The sequence below is a fragment of the Callorhinus ursinus genome, unplaced genomic scaffold (assembly GCF_003265705.2).
Source record: "Callorhinus ursinus isolate GAN/ISIS: 27379988/994484 unplaced genomic scaffold, GSC_fseal_2.0 scaffold28, whole genome shotgun sequence".
Taxonomy (NCBI): Eukaryota; Metazoa; Chordata; class Mammalia; order Carnivora; family Otariidae; genus Callorhinus; species Callorhinus ursinus.
The window spans coordinates 21,321,174-21,334,999 of NW_027397090.1; the positions used below are offsets into that span (position 1 = coordinate 21,321,174).

At 37.9% G+C, this 13,826-nt stretch overlaps 1 protein-coding gene across 3 annotated transcripts in view; it reads right to left on the reverse strand.

Moving 5' to 3' along the window:
* Window positions 1–13,826, reverse strand: part of CENPP (centromere protein P) — a 229,887-nt gene that overhangs the window by 214,634 nt on the left and 1,427 nt on the right. Inside the window, exon 1 of one of the 3 annotated variants that reach the window (XM_073878251.1) lies at window positions 13,533–13,792. The exons of the other annotated variants lie outside the window; for them this stretch is intronic. The gene's annotated coding sequence lies outside the window, so the exon portion shown is untranslated. Of the gene's footprint in view, window positions 1–13,532; window positions 13,793–13,826 lie in introns of those variants that run through there. 3 annotated transcript variants of the gene reach the window in all.

Below are 13,826 nucleotides of genomic sequence, written 5' to 3' on the forward strand. Positions count from 1 at the left end.
TTCTCCAAACAAAAGAGATTGGTAGAATGGATACAAACACACAATCCAATCATATGCTGTCTAAAAAAGAATCACTTTAGATCCAAACATACAATTATTTTTAAGATTTTTTAAATTTATTTATTTTGTCAGAGAGAGAGAGCACAAGCAGGGGGAGAGGCAGGAAGAGGGAGAAGCAGGCTCCCGACCTAGCAAGGAGCCTGATGCGGGACTCAATCCCAGGACCCTGGGATCATGACCCAAGCCAAAGGCAGACACCCAACCAACCGAGCCACCCAGGCATGCCACCAAAGATACAACTGAAAGTGAAAGGATGGGAAGAGAAATTCCATGCAAAAAGTAACCAAAAGAGAGTAGGGGTAGGTATACTAATATCAGATCAGACAAAATAGACTGAATCAAAAAAGGTTACAAGAGACGAAAAAAACATTATACATTAATGGAAGATTCAATTCAGCAAGATATAAGAATTACAAACATTTACACACCTCATGGCAGACTATCAAAATATACAAAATGTAAAAATGTACAGAACTAAAAGGAGGAATAGCTCTACAATAATGGTTGGAGTTGCAGTTTAAGATGGCAATATAAGAGGGTTCAGAACTCACATCCTGCCACAGACACATGGCATCTACACCTACATACAGTAATTTCCTCTGAAAGAAACCCAAAAACTAGCTGAGTGATTCTTACACATTGGGCAAATAAGAAAAAAATAAAAATCCAAATGGATAGGAGGTTGATACACAATCTCAGCATAAACATCATTCCCAATGTGGCAGTGAACAATTAAGAGAGCTAACAACCCTGAGCTGCTCCCTGAGGAGCAAAAAGTTTCAACACCACAACCGGTACCCCACTTTTAAGACCAGACCCTGAGAGACAAGCCTCCAAAAACATCTAGCTTTGAGAACCAACAGAATCTGTATCTGTGAGACCCACAAGGCTACAGCAAACTGAGAACCAGTTCTTAAAGGGCTCACATGCACTGACTCACCCACCAAAGGACCCAGAGTAGAACCAGCCAACAAAATCAGGCCCAGTACTTCTGCAAAAAAGGCCTACTTCCTAATCATAAAACTTCAGCCTGAAGGGCAAGCTTCTAATTTAACACACATCTAGGGCCCAACTACAATCTTTTCCAAAAACTGAGTGGGCCAACAGGTACCATCTTCACGCTCTCCCTCTGCCAGGCCAGATGTTTTACTTCCAAAAAGCTTGTATACACATCTGTACCCCAACTTTTACACCTCTGGCCCAGAGAACACATTCCTTCATAACCAAACTCTGGTGGCCAGTGTGGCTTGTGTTCATGGGTTCAACAGGAAGTAGTGAGCAAAGAAACTTATCTGGTTGTCATACCATTAACACTCCGTACATAGGGCACAGACAGAAAAACCCACCCAACTCCTAGTCCTTCCTCTGATTGAGGCGTATTCACATACTTTAAAAGCTGCTGCCTGAGGGTATGGTTCAAATCAGCCTGAACCTAGTAGCTGACTGTTCCCACTTTGGGACACTGACAGTCTTGTCATACTCTCAATTCCTGAGAGTCACTAAGAATAGAGTAGGCTACTAGGATAATCACAAAGGTTTGACAGACAACCAAGACCAAAAGCAGGACTGAACAATAAAGCTCATCTACTACACAAAGCCACACCTACAAAACCGCAGAATATGGCTGTTTGATCTAGTGCAGAAACACAGTCACAGAAAATGAAATAGAAAAATATGTCCAAAATGAAGGAATAAGATAAAACCTCAGAAATAGACCCAAATGAAATGGAAATTGGTCAAAAGGTGAGAATTTCAACAAAAGAGATAGAAAATATAAGAAAATACCAAACAGAAGTCACAGAACAGATAACTACAATAACTGAACTAAATTATTCAATAGAGAAGTTCAACATCAGAATAGATAAATCAAAAGAAATTATCAGTGAACTTGAAGACAGGGTTGTGAAGTTATGCAAACAGAGCAACAAAAAGGAAAAAGAAAAGAAAGAGAAGGTAGCTTAATGGGCTTTTGTGAAAATAATAAACTACCAATCAAGTTATAGGGGTCCCAGAAGGAGAAAAAGAGAAAGAGGCAGAAAATTTATTTGAAAAAGTAAATGAAAACTTACCTTTCTTTTCCCTGGGGAAAGAAAGAGAGATCCAGATCTAGTACGCCTAAAGCATACCAAATTAGATGAACCCAAAGACCCATGTCAAGACATTTTACAAAGTATCAGAAGTTAAAGACAAGGACAGAATCTTCAAAAACAGCAGAAAAAAAGAAAACTTGTTTTGGGAACCCCATAAAACGATAAGCAGATTTCAGCAAAAACATTGTAGGCCAGAAGAAAGTGGTATGATTTATCTAAAATGATGAAAGGGAAAAAAAGTCAATCAACAATACTCTATCTGACAAAGTTATCCTTCAGAACTAAAGGAAAGAGAGAGCTTTTTCAAACAAGAAAAGCTAAAGGAATTCATCACCACCAGACTGGCCTTACAAGGAATACTAAAGGACTTCTTTAAACTGATAGAAAAGGAAGCTAATTCGTAACAGGAAAACATGAAATTAGGGCGCCTGGGTGGCTCAGTCGGTTGAGCGACTGCCTTCGGCTCAGGTCATGATCCTGGAGTCCCGGGATCGAGTCCCGCATCGGGCTCCCTGCTCAGCGGGGAGTCTGCTTCTCCCTCTGACCCTCTCCCCTCTCGTGCTCTCTATCTCTATCTCATTCTCTCTCTCAAATAAATAAATAAAATCTTTAAAAAAAAAAAAAAACATGAAATTATAAATTATAAATCGCACTGGAAAGGTAAATATATAGAAAAATTCTGAATGATCTAATGGTGTAATGATGGTGAGTTAATCACTTATAAAGTAAAAGTAGTAAAAATAACTATATAATAATTTGACACAAGATACACAAGATAAAAGATCTAAACTGTAACATCAAAAACATAATACGTGGGGTAGAAGAGTAAAAATGTAGAGCTTTACAATGCATTTGAAGTTATCAATTTAAAATAGATAGTCATAAATACAAAATGTGTTAAGTACCCACCATGGTAACTACCATGGAAACACCTATATTACAAAGGATAGTAAGAAAGGAATTTAAACATATCACTACAGGAAACCATCAAATCACAAAGGACAGAATGAGAGGAATAAAGTAATAAGAAAACCACCAGAAAACAATAAAATGGCAGTATATACACACCTATCAGTAATTACTTTAAATGTAAATGGACTAAATTCTCCAATCAAAAGACACAGAGTTGCTGAATGGATTAAAAAATACAAGACCCATCTATATGCTGCCTACAAGAGACTCACATCAGATATAAGGACACAGACTGAAAGTGAAGGGATGGAAAAAAGTATTCCATGCCAATGGAAACCAAAGGAAAGCTAGGGTACATACACTTCTATAAGGAAAAAAAGAGTTAGGGGTGCCTGGGTGACTCAGTAGGTTAAGCAACCAATTCTTGATTTCAACTCAGGTCATGATCTCAGCATCTTGGGAATGAGCCCCACATAAGGCTCCACACTGAGCACAGAGCCTGCTTAAGATATGCTCTCTCCCAGGGTGCCTGGGTGGCTCAGTGGGTTGGGCATCCGACTCTTGATTTTGGCTCAGGTCATGGTCTCAGGATCATGACACTGAATCCCACACTGGGCTCCATGCTGAGTGTGGGGCCTGCTTAGGATTCTCTCTCTCCCTCTCTATCTGCCCCTCCCCCTCCCCATGCATGCTTTCTTTCTCCCTTAAAAAAAGACTTAAAGACAAAGATTGTAGTAAGAGACAAAGATGATCATTACCTAATGATAAAGGGATTAATCCAACAAGAGGATATAACATGCAAATATTTATGCACCCAATATAGGACTACCTAAATACATAAAGCAAATAATAGATCTAACAGGAGAAACAGCAATACAGTAACAGCAGGAACTTGAACACACCACGTTCATCAATGAATAGATCATCCAGATAGAAAATCATTAACAAAACAGTGACCTAAAACAATACTTTAGAGTACATTAACTTACACATACACAGAACCTTCCATCCAGAGAATACATTCTTTTCAAACAGAAATGGAATATTCTCCAAGACAGGTCATATGTTAAGCCACAAAACACGTCTTAACTAATTTAAGATTGAAATCATATCAAGCAACTTTTTCCAAACACAATGGTTGAACCTAGAAATCAATTACAAGGAGAAAACTGGACAATTCACAAATACATGGAGATTAAACAACATGCTATTGAGCAACCAACAGGTCAAAAAAAAAAAAAAAAAAAACCCTTGAGAGAAATGAATATGGAAATACAGCATTACAGACTCATGGGCTGCAGCAAAAATAGTCCTAAGAGGGAAGTTCATAGCAGTAAATGCCTATCTTAAGAAACAAGAATCTCAATAAACAACCTAATTTTACACCTCAAGGAACTAGACAAAGTAGACAAATGAAGCCCAAAGTTAGCAGAAGAAATGATATAGCAAAGCTCTGGGCTGGGCAGCAGGAGGGGTGGTGGGGGAGACAGGACGGGATGGTGACAAACAGACTTAAAAACAACAACAATGAAATAGAAAGCTTGATTTTTTGAAAAGATAAACAAAACAGACAAAACATTAACTAGAATTACCAAGAGAATTAAAATAAAATCAGAAATGAAAGGAGACGTTACAACTGACACTACAGAAATACAGAAGATCATAACTACTATGAAAAATTATACACCAACGAACTGGCCAACTTAGAAGAAAATTCCCAGGAACATACAACTCCCAAGACAAAATCATAGAGAAATAGAAAATGTAACCAAACCAATTATCAGTAAGGACATTTAGTTAGTAATCAAACCCTACTAACAAATAAAAGTCCAAAACTAGAGAGCTTCACTGGGGAATTCTACCAATAATTTTTAAGAGAATTAATATCAACCCTTCTCAAACTCTTCCAAAAAACAGAAGAGGAGTGAACACTTACAAACTCATCTTACGAGGCCAGGATTACCCTCATATCAAAACCAGACATAAACACTACAAGAAAATTACAAGCCAATATCCCAGATGAACATAGATGCAAAAATGCTCAACAAAGTATTAGCAAACTGAATTCAACAATACATTAAAAGGATCATACATCAGGAGCAAGTGGGATCTAGTCCAGGAATGCAAAGATGGTTCAACACTTGCAACAAACAAGATGATACACGACATTAACAAAATGAAGGATAATAATCATATGATCATCTCAATTGATGCAGAAAAAGCATATGACAAAATTTAACATCCATTTATGGTAAAACCTCTCAATAAAATAGGCCCAGAGGGAGCATATATCAACTTAATAAAGGCCATGTATGAGAAAACAACAGCTAACATCATACTCAATGGTGAAAAGCTGAAAGCTTTTCCTCCAAGATCAGGAACAAGGCAAGGATGCCCATTCTTGCCACATTGTTTCAACATAGAAGTCCTAGTCAGAAAAATCAGAGAAGGAAAAGAAATAAAAGAAATCCAACTGGGAAAGAAGAAATAAAACTATCACTATTTGAAGATGACATGCTATTCTAAATAGAAAACCCTAAAGAAACTACCAAAAAAAAAACATATATATACATACATATATATTAGAATAAACACATTCAGTAAAGTTGTGAAAACCAATATACAAAAATCTGTTGTTTCCATACCCTAATAACTATCAGAAAGAGAAATTCAGAAAACAATCCCATTTACAATTACATCAAAAAGAATAATATACCTAGGAACAAATTTAACCAAGGAGGTGAAAATCTGTACCCTGAAAACTATAAAACATTGGTGAAAGAAACTGAAGGCACATGTTCATGGATTGGAAGAATTAATATTATTAAAATGTTCATACTACCCAAAGCAACATACAAATTCAATGTAATCCCCATCAAAATTCCAGTGGCATTTTTCACAGAAATAGAAAAAATAATTCTAATATGTGTCTGGAAGCACAAAGACCCCAAATCGCTAAAACTATTCTGAGAAAGAACAAAGCTGGAGGCATCACACTTCCTGATTTCACACTATATTACAAGCTATCGTAATCAAAATAGTATGGTATTGGCATAAAAACAGACACACAGATAAATGGAACAGAATAAAGTACCCAGAAATAAAGGCATGCATATATGGTCAATTAATTTACAACAAAGGAGCCAAGAATATATAATGGGAAAAGAACGGTCTCTTCAACAAAAGTGGGAAAACTGGGTAGCCAATGCAAAAGAATGAAACTGGACTACTATCTTACACCATACACAAAAACTAACTCAAAATGGAATAAAGACTTGGACTAAAGATTTGAACCTGAAACTATGAAACTCCTAGAAGAAAGCAGAGGCAGTAAACTCCCTACATCAGTCTTGGTGCTGACTTTTTGGATTTGATACCAAAAGCAAATGCAACAAAAGCAAAAATGAGCAAGTGGGACTACAACAAACTAAACAATTTCTCTACAGTCAAGGAAATCATCAGTAAAATGAAAAGGCTAACTATGGAATGGGAGAAAATATTTGCAAATCATGTTATCTGCCAAGGAGTTAACATCCAAAATATATAAAGAATTCATATAACTCGGTAGCAAAAAAAAAAAAAAAATTAAAAAATTGGCAGATGGGGCACCTGCGTGGCTCAGTTAAGTGTCTGACTCTAGATTTCAGTTCAGGTCATGATCTCAGGGTGGTGAGAAGGAGCCTGCTTAAGATTCGCTCTTCCCCCCTCTCCATGTGCCCCTCCCCCCAACATGCACACACTCACTTTCTCTAAAAAATAAAGGGGAGAGGGCAGAGAATCTGAATAGAAATTTTTCCAAAGAAGATATATGGCTGGCCAACAGGTACATACAAAAGATTCTCAACATCACTAGTCATCACAGAAGTGCAAATCAAAACCACAATGAGGTATATCACCTCACACCTACCTGTCAGAATGGCTATTATCATAAACATAAGAAATAAAAAGTTAGCAAGAATGTGGAGAAAAGGGAATCCTTCTGCAGAGTTGGTAGTAATATAAATTGGTATAGCCAGTATAGAAAACAGTATGAAGGTTCCTCAAAAAATTAAAAATAGAAGTACCCTATCTATGAGCCAGCAATTCTACTTCTGGGTATTTATCTGAATGAAACAAAAACACTAAGATATATGCATCCTCACGTTCACTGTAGAATTATTTACAATAGCCAAGACATGGAAACAACTTAACTGTCAAGAGATATATGAACAAAGAAGATGTGGTGTATATTATAAAAGTGAATGATATTCAGCCACATAAAAAGAAGAAAATTCTGCCATTTGTCCAAGGACCAAGGATGGTCCTTGAGGGCACTGTTAAATGAATTAAGTCAGATTGAGATAGACAAACATTATACAATCTCACTTATATATGGAATCTTAAAAACCCCAAACTCATAGAAATAGAAAGGAGACTGATGGTTGCCAGGGGCAAGAGTGAGGGGGTTTGGGAAAATGGGTGAAGGTGGTCAAAGGGTAAAATTAAAAAGGCCTGGGGATATAATGTACACTGTGATGACTATAATTAATAATGTACTGTACATTTGAAGGTTGATAGGTTAGTAAATCTTAAAACTTCATACCACAAGAAAAAAAAACTTGTAACTATGTGTGTATGGATGTTAACTAGACTCAATGTCATAATCATTTTGTAATATGTACAACTATCAAATCATTATGTTATACACCTGAAGCTAATATCTTATATGTCAACTACACCTCAATAAAAAACAAAATAATAATTGGAGACTTCAATACCCCACTCACAATAATGTATAGAACAACTAGACAGAGGATAAATAAGGAAAGAGTAGTAGAAATAACACAATAAACCAATTTGATCTAACAGACATATACAGAACATTCTACACGACAGATCTAACAGACATATATAAATTCTTCACAAGTACACATGGGACATTTTCCAGGACAGAGCATATACTGGGCAACAAATTAAGTCTCTATTTTTTTTTTTAAAGATTTATTTATTTGACAGTGAGAGAGAGAGCGCGCGCACAAGCAAGGGGAGCGGTAGACAGAGGGAGAGGGAGGAGGCTCCCCACTGAGCAGAGAGCTCGATGCGGGGCTTGATCCTGGGACCCAGGGAGCATGACTGGAGATGAAGGCAGACACTTAACTGACTGAGCCTCCGAGGCGCCCCAAATCTCTATGTACTTTAAATATACTTATCCATACAAAGTATCTTCTCCAACCACAGTGGTATGAGGTTAGATATCAATAACAGAAGGAAAACTGAAAAATTCACAAAACTATGGAAATTAACACACTTTTAAACAATCAACAGACTCAAGAAGAAATCACAAGGGAAATGAGAAAATACTTAAAGACAAAAATGAAAATACAATATACCAGAATTTAAGGAACACGGCAGAAGATGTACAAAGGGGGGGCATTTATAGCTACACACACTTAAAATATAAGATCCCAAATTAACAACCTAATATTACAACTAGAAAAAGAATGAACTAAACCAAAGCCAGCAGAAAGGAAAATAAAGATTAGAGCAGAGAAATGAAATAGACAATAGAATGAAACCAAAAGTTGGCTCTTTGAAAGGATTAATAAAATTGACAAAACTTTAGCTGGACGGACTAAAAAAGACTGATAAGGGGCACCTGGCTGGCTTAGGCAGTAGAGCATGGGACTCTTGATCTTGCAGTCATGAGTTCGAGCCCCATGCTGGGTGTAGAGTTTACTTCAAAACAAGACACAAATTATTAAAAATAGAAATTAAAGTAGGGACATGACCAATTCTACAAAAATAAAAAGGATTATGATAGTATTATGAATAGTTGTATGCCAATACACTGGATAACCTACATGAAATGGCTCAATTCCTAGAAATACAAAACCTACCAAGATTAAATCACAAAGAAATAAGAAATCTGAATATCAGACCTATAACTAGTATGATTGAATCCACAATCAAAAAACCTTTAACAAAGAAAAGCCCTGGACCTGATACCTACATGGGTGAATTCTATTAAACATTTAAATGAAAACTAACCAATCCTTTCCAAACTTCTCCAAAAAGTTTGAGAGAACACTTTATAACTCATTTATCAGGCCAGCACAACTTTGATACGAAAGCCAGACAAAGACATTCCAAGAAAACTACAGACCAATATTACTTACGAATATTAATGTAAAAACCCTCAGCAATTAGTAGTAAATAAAAATAAGCCTAATAAAGGGATTACACATCATGACTAAGTGGAATTTATTTCTGGAATACAAGTATGGTTCAAAATAGGATAACTGATCAATGTAATATACCACATTAACAGAAAGGGAAAAAAAGACATGGTTATCTCAATGCAGAAAAAGCATTTGACAAAATTCAACGTATTTCAATGATAACATTAAAAAACTAGGAATAGAAGGAAATTATCTCAACATGATAAAAGCCATGTATGAAAAAAGGTAAAGATGTCCACCTTCACCACTGGAACACAGTTCTGAAAAGTCTAGGTAGAGCAATTAGGCAAGAAACAGAAATAAAAGGCATCCAAATTGGAAAAGAAGTAAAATTATCTGTGTTTACCAATGGTATAATCTTATATGTACAAAACCCTAAAGAGTCCACAAAAACAAGTGTTAGAATAAATGAATTCAGCAAAGTATCAGGATACGAAGTCACCACACAAAACTCAGATGAATCTTTATAAGCCAGCAATGAACAATCTGAAAGGCAAATTACAAAAACAATTCCATTTACAACAGCATCAAAAACAATACTTAGGAATTAACCTTAAGAAGGAATTTACCGGGGGTGCCTGGGTGGCTCAGTTGGTTAAGCAACTGCCTTTGGCTCAGGTCATGATCCTGGAGTCCCGGGATCGAGTCCCGCATCGGGCTCCCTGCTGAGCAGGGAGTCTGCTTCTCCCTCTGACCCTCCCCCCTCTCATGTACTCTATCTCATTCTCTCTCTCAAATAAATAAATATTTTTTTAAAAAAAGGAATTTACCTTAGGAAGGTAAAAGACTTGTACAATGAAAACCACAAAACATCGCTGAAAAAAAATTAAATTTGACATAAACACAGCTCATGTTAATGGACTGGAAGACATTATTAAAATGTCAATATTACCCCCAAGCAATCTACAGATTCAGTGCAATCCCTACCAAAATTCCAATGAGGATTTTTTGCAGGAATAGAAAAATCCATCCTAAAATTCATGTGGAATCCCAAGGGATCCCAAATAGGCAAAATAATCTTTATAAAGACCAAAACTGGAGGACTCACATTTCCTGATTTCAAAACTGAAAGGTACAGTAATCAAAACAGTATAGTATTGGCGTAAAGACAACAGATAGAGGAATGGAATAGAATAAGGGAACCCAGAAATGAACCCTTACATATATGAGCACATGATTTTTGACAAGCTTGACAATACCATTCAAATGGTGCTGGAAAAACTGAATATCCATATGCAAAAGAATGAAGCTGGAACCCTCCCTAACATCATATACAAAAATTACTCAAATTGGATCAAACACCTAAATGTAAGACCTAAAACAAAACCCTTGGAAGAAAACATTGGACAAAAGCTTCAAACATTGGCCAGGGCAATGATTTCTTGGATATAGCAGCAAAGGCACAGGTAAAAAAAAAAAAAAAATAGACAAATTGGACTTCATGAACATTTTTAAAAACTGTACATAAGACACTATCAAGAAAGTAAAAAGGCAACCCACAGAATGAAAAAAGATATTTGCTAATCATGTATGATAAAGGTTTAATCTCCAAATATGTAAGTATTCCTAAAGCAACAAAAGCCAAACAACCTGTTCAAAAATGGGCAAAGGACTTGAACAGACATTTCTCCAAAGAGGACTGACTACAGTGTAAGATCTGACAATTGGCTTTTCTTATCCTAAAGCAAGTGCCTGACTTAAGCTTTGAATGCAGAGGCATCTGCTTCACCCTCTCTGAAGAAAGCTATTTCCAATGAACACAAAGCCAGACACAGGACTAAAGAGCCAGGCAGCCTTCCCACACTGAGAATCCTATGTTTTAGAGATCTTAGTTAATTTCACTAACTGACCATTTGGGCCACTTGTTTTTTCCCTTCCTGTGCTATATTCCTACTCTTATGTTTTAAGTTAACCAATAAAAACCCCGCCCTTGAAACCCTAGGCCCCCACCCTCAACGCCAGTAAAAGCAGAACCCCAGTCCTGTTATCTCATTCTGTCTCCCTCTCTGCACCAATTACCTGGTTGTGTAGCCCCCCATGGCATGCCTTGTACACTCCAGGGCTTTTAAATAATCAACTACTTTTTCCTTCAGTTTTCTAAAGGTTTTTGTTGAAGGGCATCTTGCAATCGTAAGAACAAGGTTCGGTCCAATCATAACATAGGTCTGGAAAGGGGAAAGGTCCTTGGAAAGCTCACTAGTTCCAGGCATTTCTATTCAATAGCATTACCACAGATAGGCTGAGACTGGCACAAAACAATGGCCAATAGGGATGCCTGGGTGGCTCAGTTGGTTAAGTATCTGCCTTCGGCTCAGGTCATGATCCCAGCGTCCTGGGATCAAGTCCCACATCGGGCTCCTTGCTCGCCTGGGAGTCTGCTTCTCCCCCTGCTGTGCTCTCTCTCTCCCCCTAACAAATACATAAAATCTTGGGGGGAAAAAAAAGATGGCCAATAAATACATAAAAAGATGTTCAATACCACTGATTAGGGAACTGACCTCACACCTATTAGAATGGCTACTATAAAAGAAAAAAAACAAAATCGGCGAGGATGTAGAAAATCTGGAACCCTCGTGCAGTTGGTGGGAATGTAAAACGGTATAGCCACTGTGGAAAACAGTATTGGGGGGTCCTCAACAAATTAAAAACAGAATTACCATATGATACAGCAATTCCAATTCTTGGTACATATCTGTGGGAGTCAGGACAGACCTCTCTCAGAATGTGCCACTTTGGCATATGGATTATTTTGTGCTAAAGGCACCTGAGACCCTACAGGCTCAAGAGAAACTTTTGTCCTCCTTTAACAACACAGAACAACCTAAACTGGGGGGTCTTTTCCAGAATAAGAGTTATTAACAGATAAATTTTATCTGAGCCACCCATCTGTATGTTAGGACAAACACCTAATCACCAACATCTGCTCTTTTTGCTGCCCTGTGAAGTGCATTCCTTTCCTCTGAAGTCCCAGACCCCAAGCCCTTTTCCCTTCATTCAGAATGACATATATACCTCATTTTACCAGGCTTTCCATGTCTATGTGGTTTCCTTGAATGTATGCCTATTAAATTTTATTTTCTCCTGTTAATCTGTCTTGTGTCAATTTGATTCTTAGTCCAGCTAGAAGACCTTTGAAGAGACAGGAATTCTTGCCACCCCACCCCCTCAACATATCCAAAAGAATTGAAAGCAGGGTCTCAAAGAGAGATTTGTACACACCACGTTGATACCAGCATTATTCACAATAGCAAAAATATGGAAGTAACTCAAAACATCCATTGACAGATAAAAGGATAAACAAAATGTGGTATATACATACAAAGGAATATTATTTGGCTTGAAGAAAAAAGGAAATTCTGCATTATGCTATGACATGAACGAAACGAGAATAAATAAACCAGTCACAAAAAGACAAATATGTATGAATCCGTTTATATGCAGTACCTAGAGATGTCAAATTCATAAGACAAGAAGCAGGACAATGGCTGCCAAGGACTAAGGGGAGTGGAGAAAGGGAAGTTCTAAAGTTTGTTTTACAAGATGAAAAGAGTAAGGGAGATGGGTGGTGGCGATAGTCCCTCAACATTATCAATGTACGTAATACCACTCATCTGTATGTAAAAAAGGTTAAGAGGACAAATTTTGTTACATTTTACCACACACAAAGCTTGGTACACCAGTTTTCCTTCTCCACCAGAGTAAAAAAACTGCATGTTAAACCCAAACACCCTGGACTAACATGTAATGTCTTCTACAATCTGGATTCTTCCTACTTTCCCAACTGGATCATTGAGAAGGCATAAGATTACATGAATGGTCTACACACCATCCTGGGCTAACAATGACATCTTGTGGCCAGTAATCATTTTTCTGCACAGTATGACTAGGTGCTTCCCAAACTTTCAAATATACTTAAGTGGGGGGGGGGGGGGGGGTCTTGTTAAAATGCATATTGGGACTCAGCAGGTGGGGTGGGGCCAGGATCTGTACTTCCATGCAACCCCCAAGTAATGCTAATGCTTCTGACCTGGGGAGCAGCCCTGGAGCAGCAACAGGGTCTTCAGTTCATTGACAACTTCACTCGTGGAGGAACACAGGTGTTCCCTGGTCACCCACTTCCCTCCCCAGTTTACTGGTTACAGCTTCCTGTACTGTCATGATCCTACCCACCGTGCCCGTGAGCATCTCCTTCTGAACTCCTTCCCATTTCTACTGATTCCTGTCCAGTAAGCGCAGGAGGATCTCTCTGCACCTGTGTCAAATCAGTCTCGACTGAGAAAATGAAGATCGTTTCTTCTTTCAAGCACCTTGCAGGTTTGAGACGACAGCATAATTGACCGTCACAGAGCCTTTCCTCCCTCTTCAGTTAAGCAAAACGGCTGGGCTTCCAAGTTAGGTTCTTGGGTTCCCAACCCGCTCGGACCTTACAAAGCTCCCTTCGGATCGTGGGCAAGCCACATCCCTTCTGTAAGTCTGTTTCCTTAACTCTAAAAGAGGGTTAACGATGGCACCTTCCTCTGGGCTGTCCTAGGCATTTCTCCCCCCC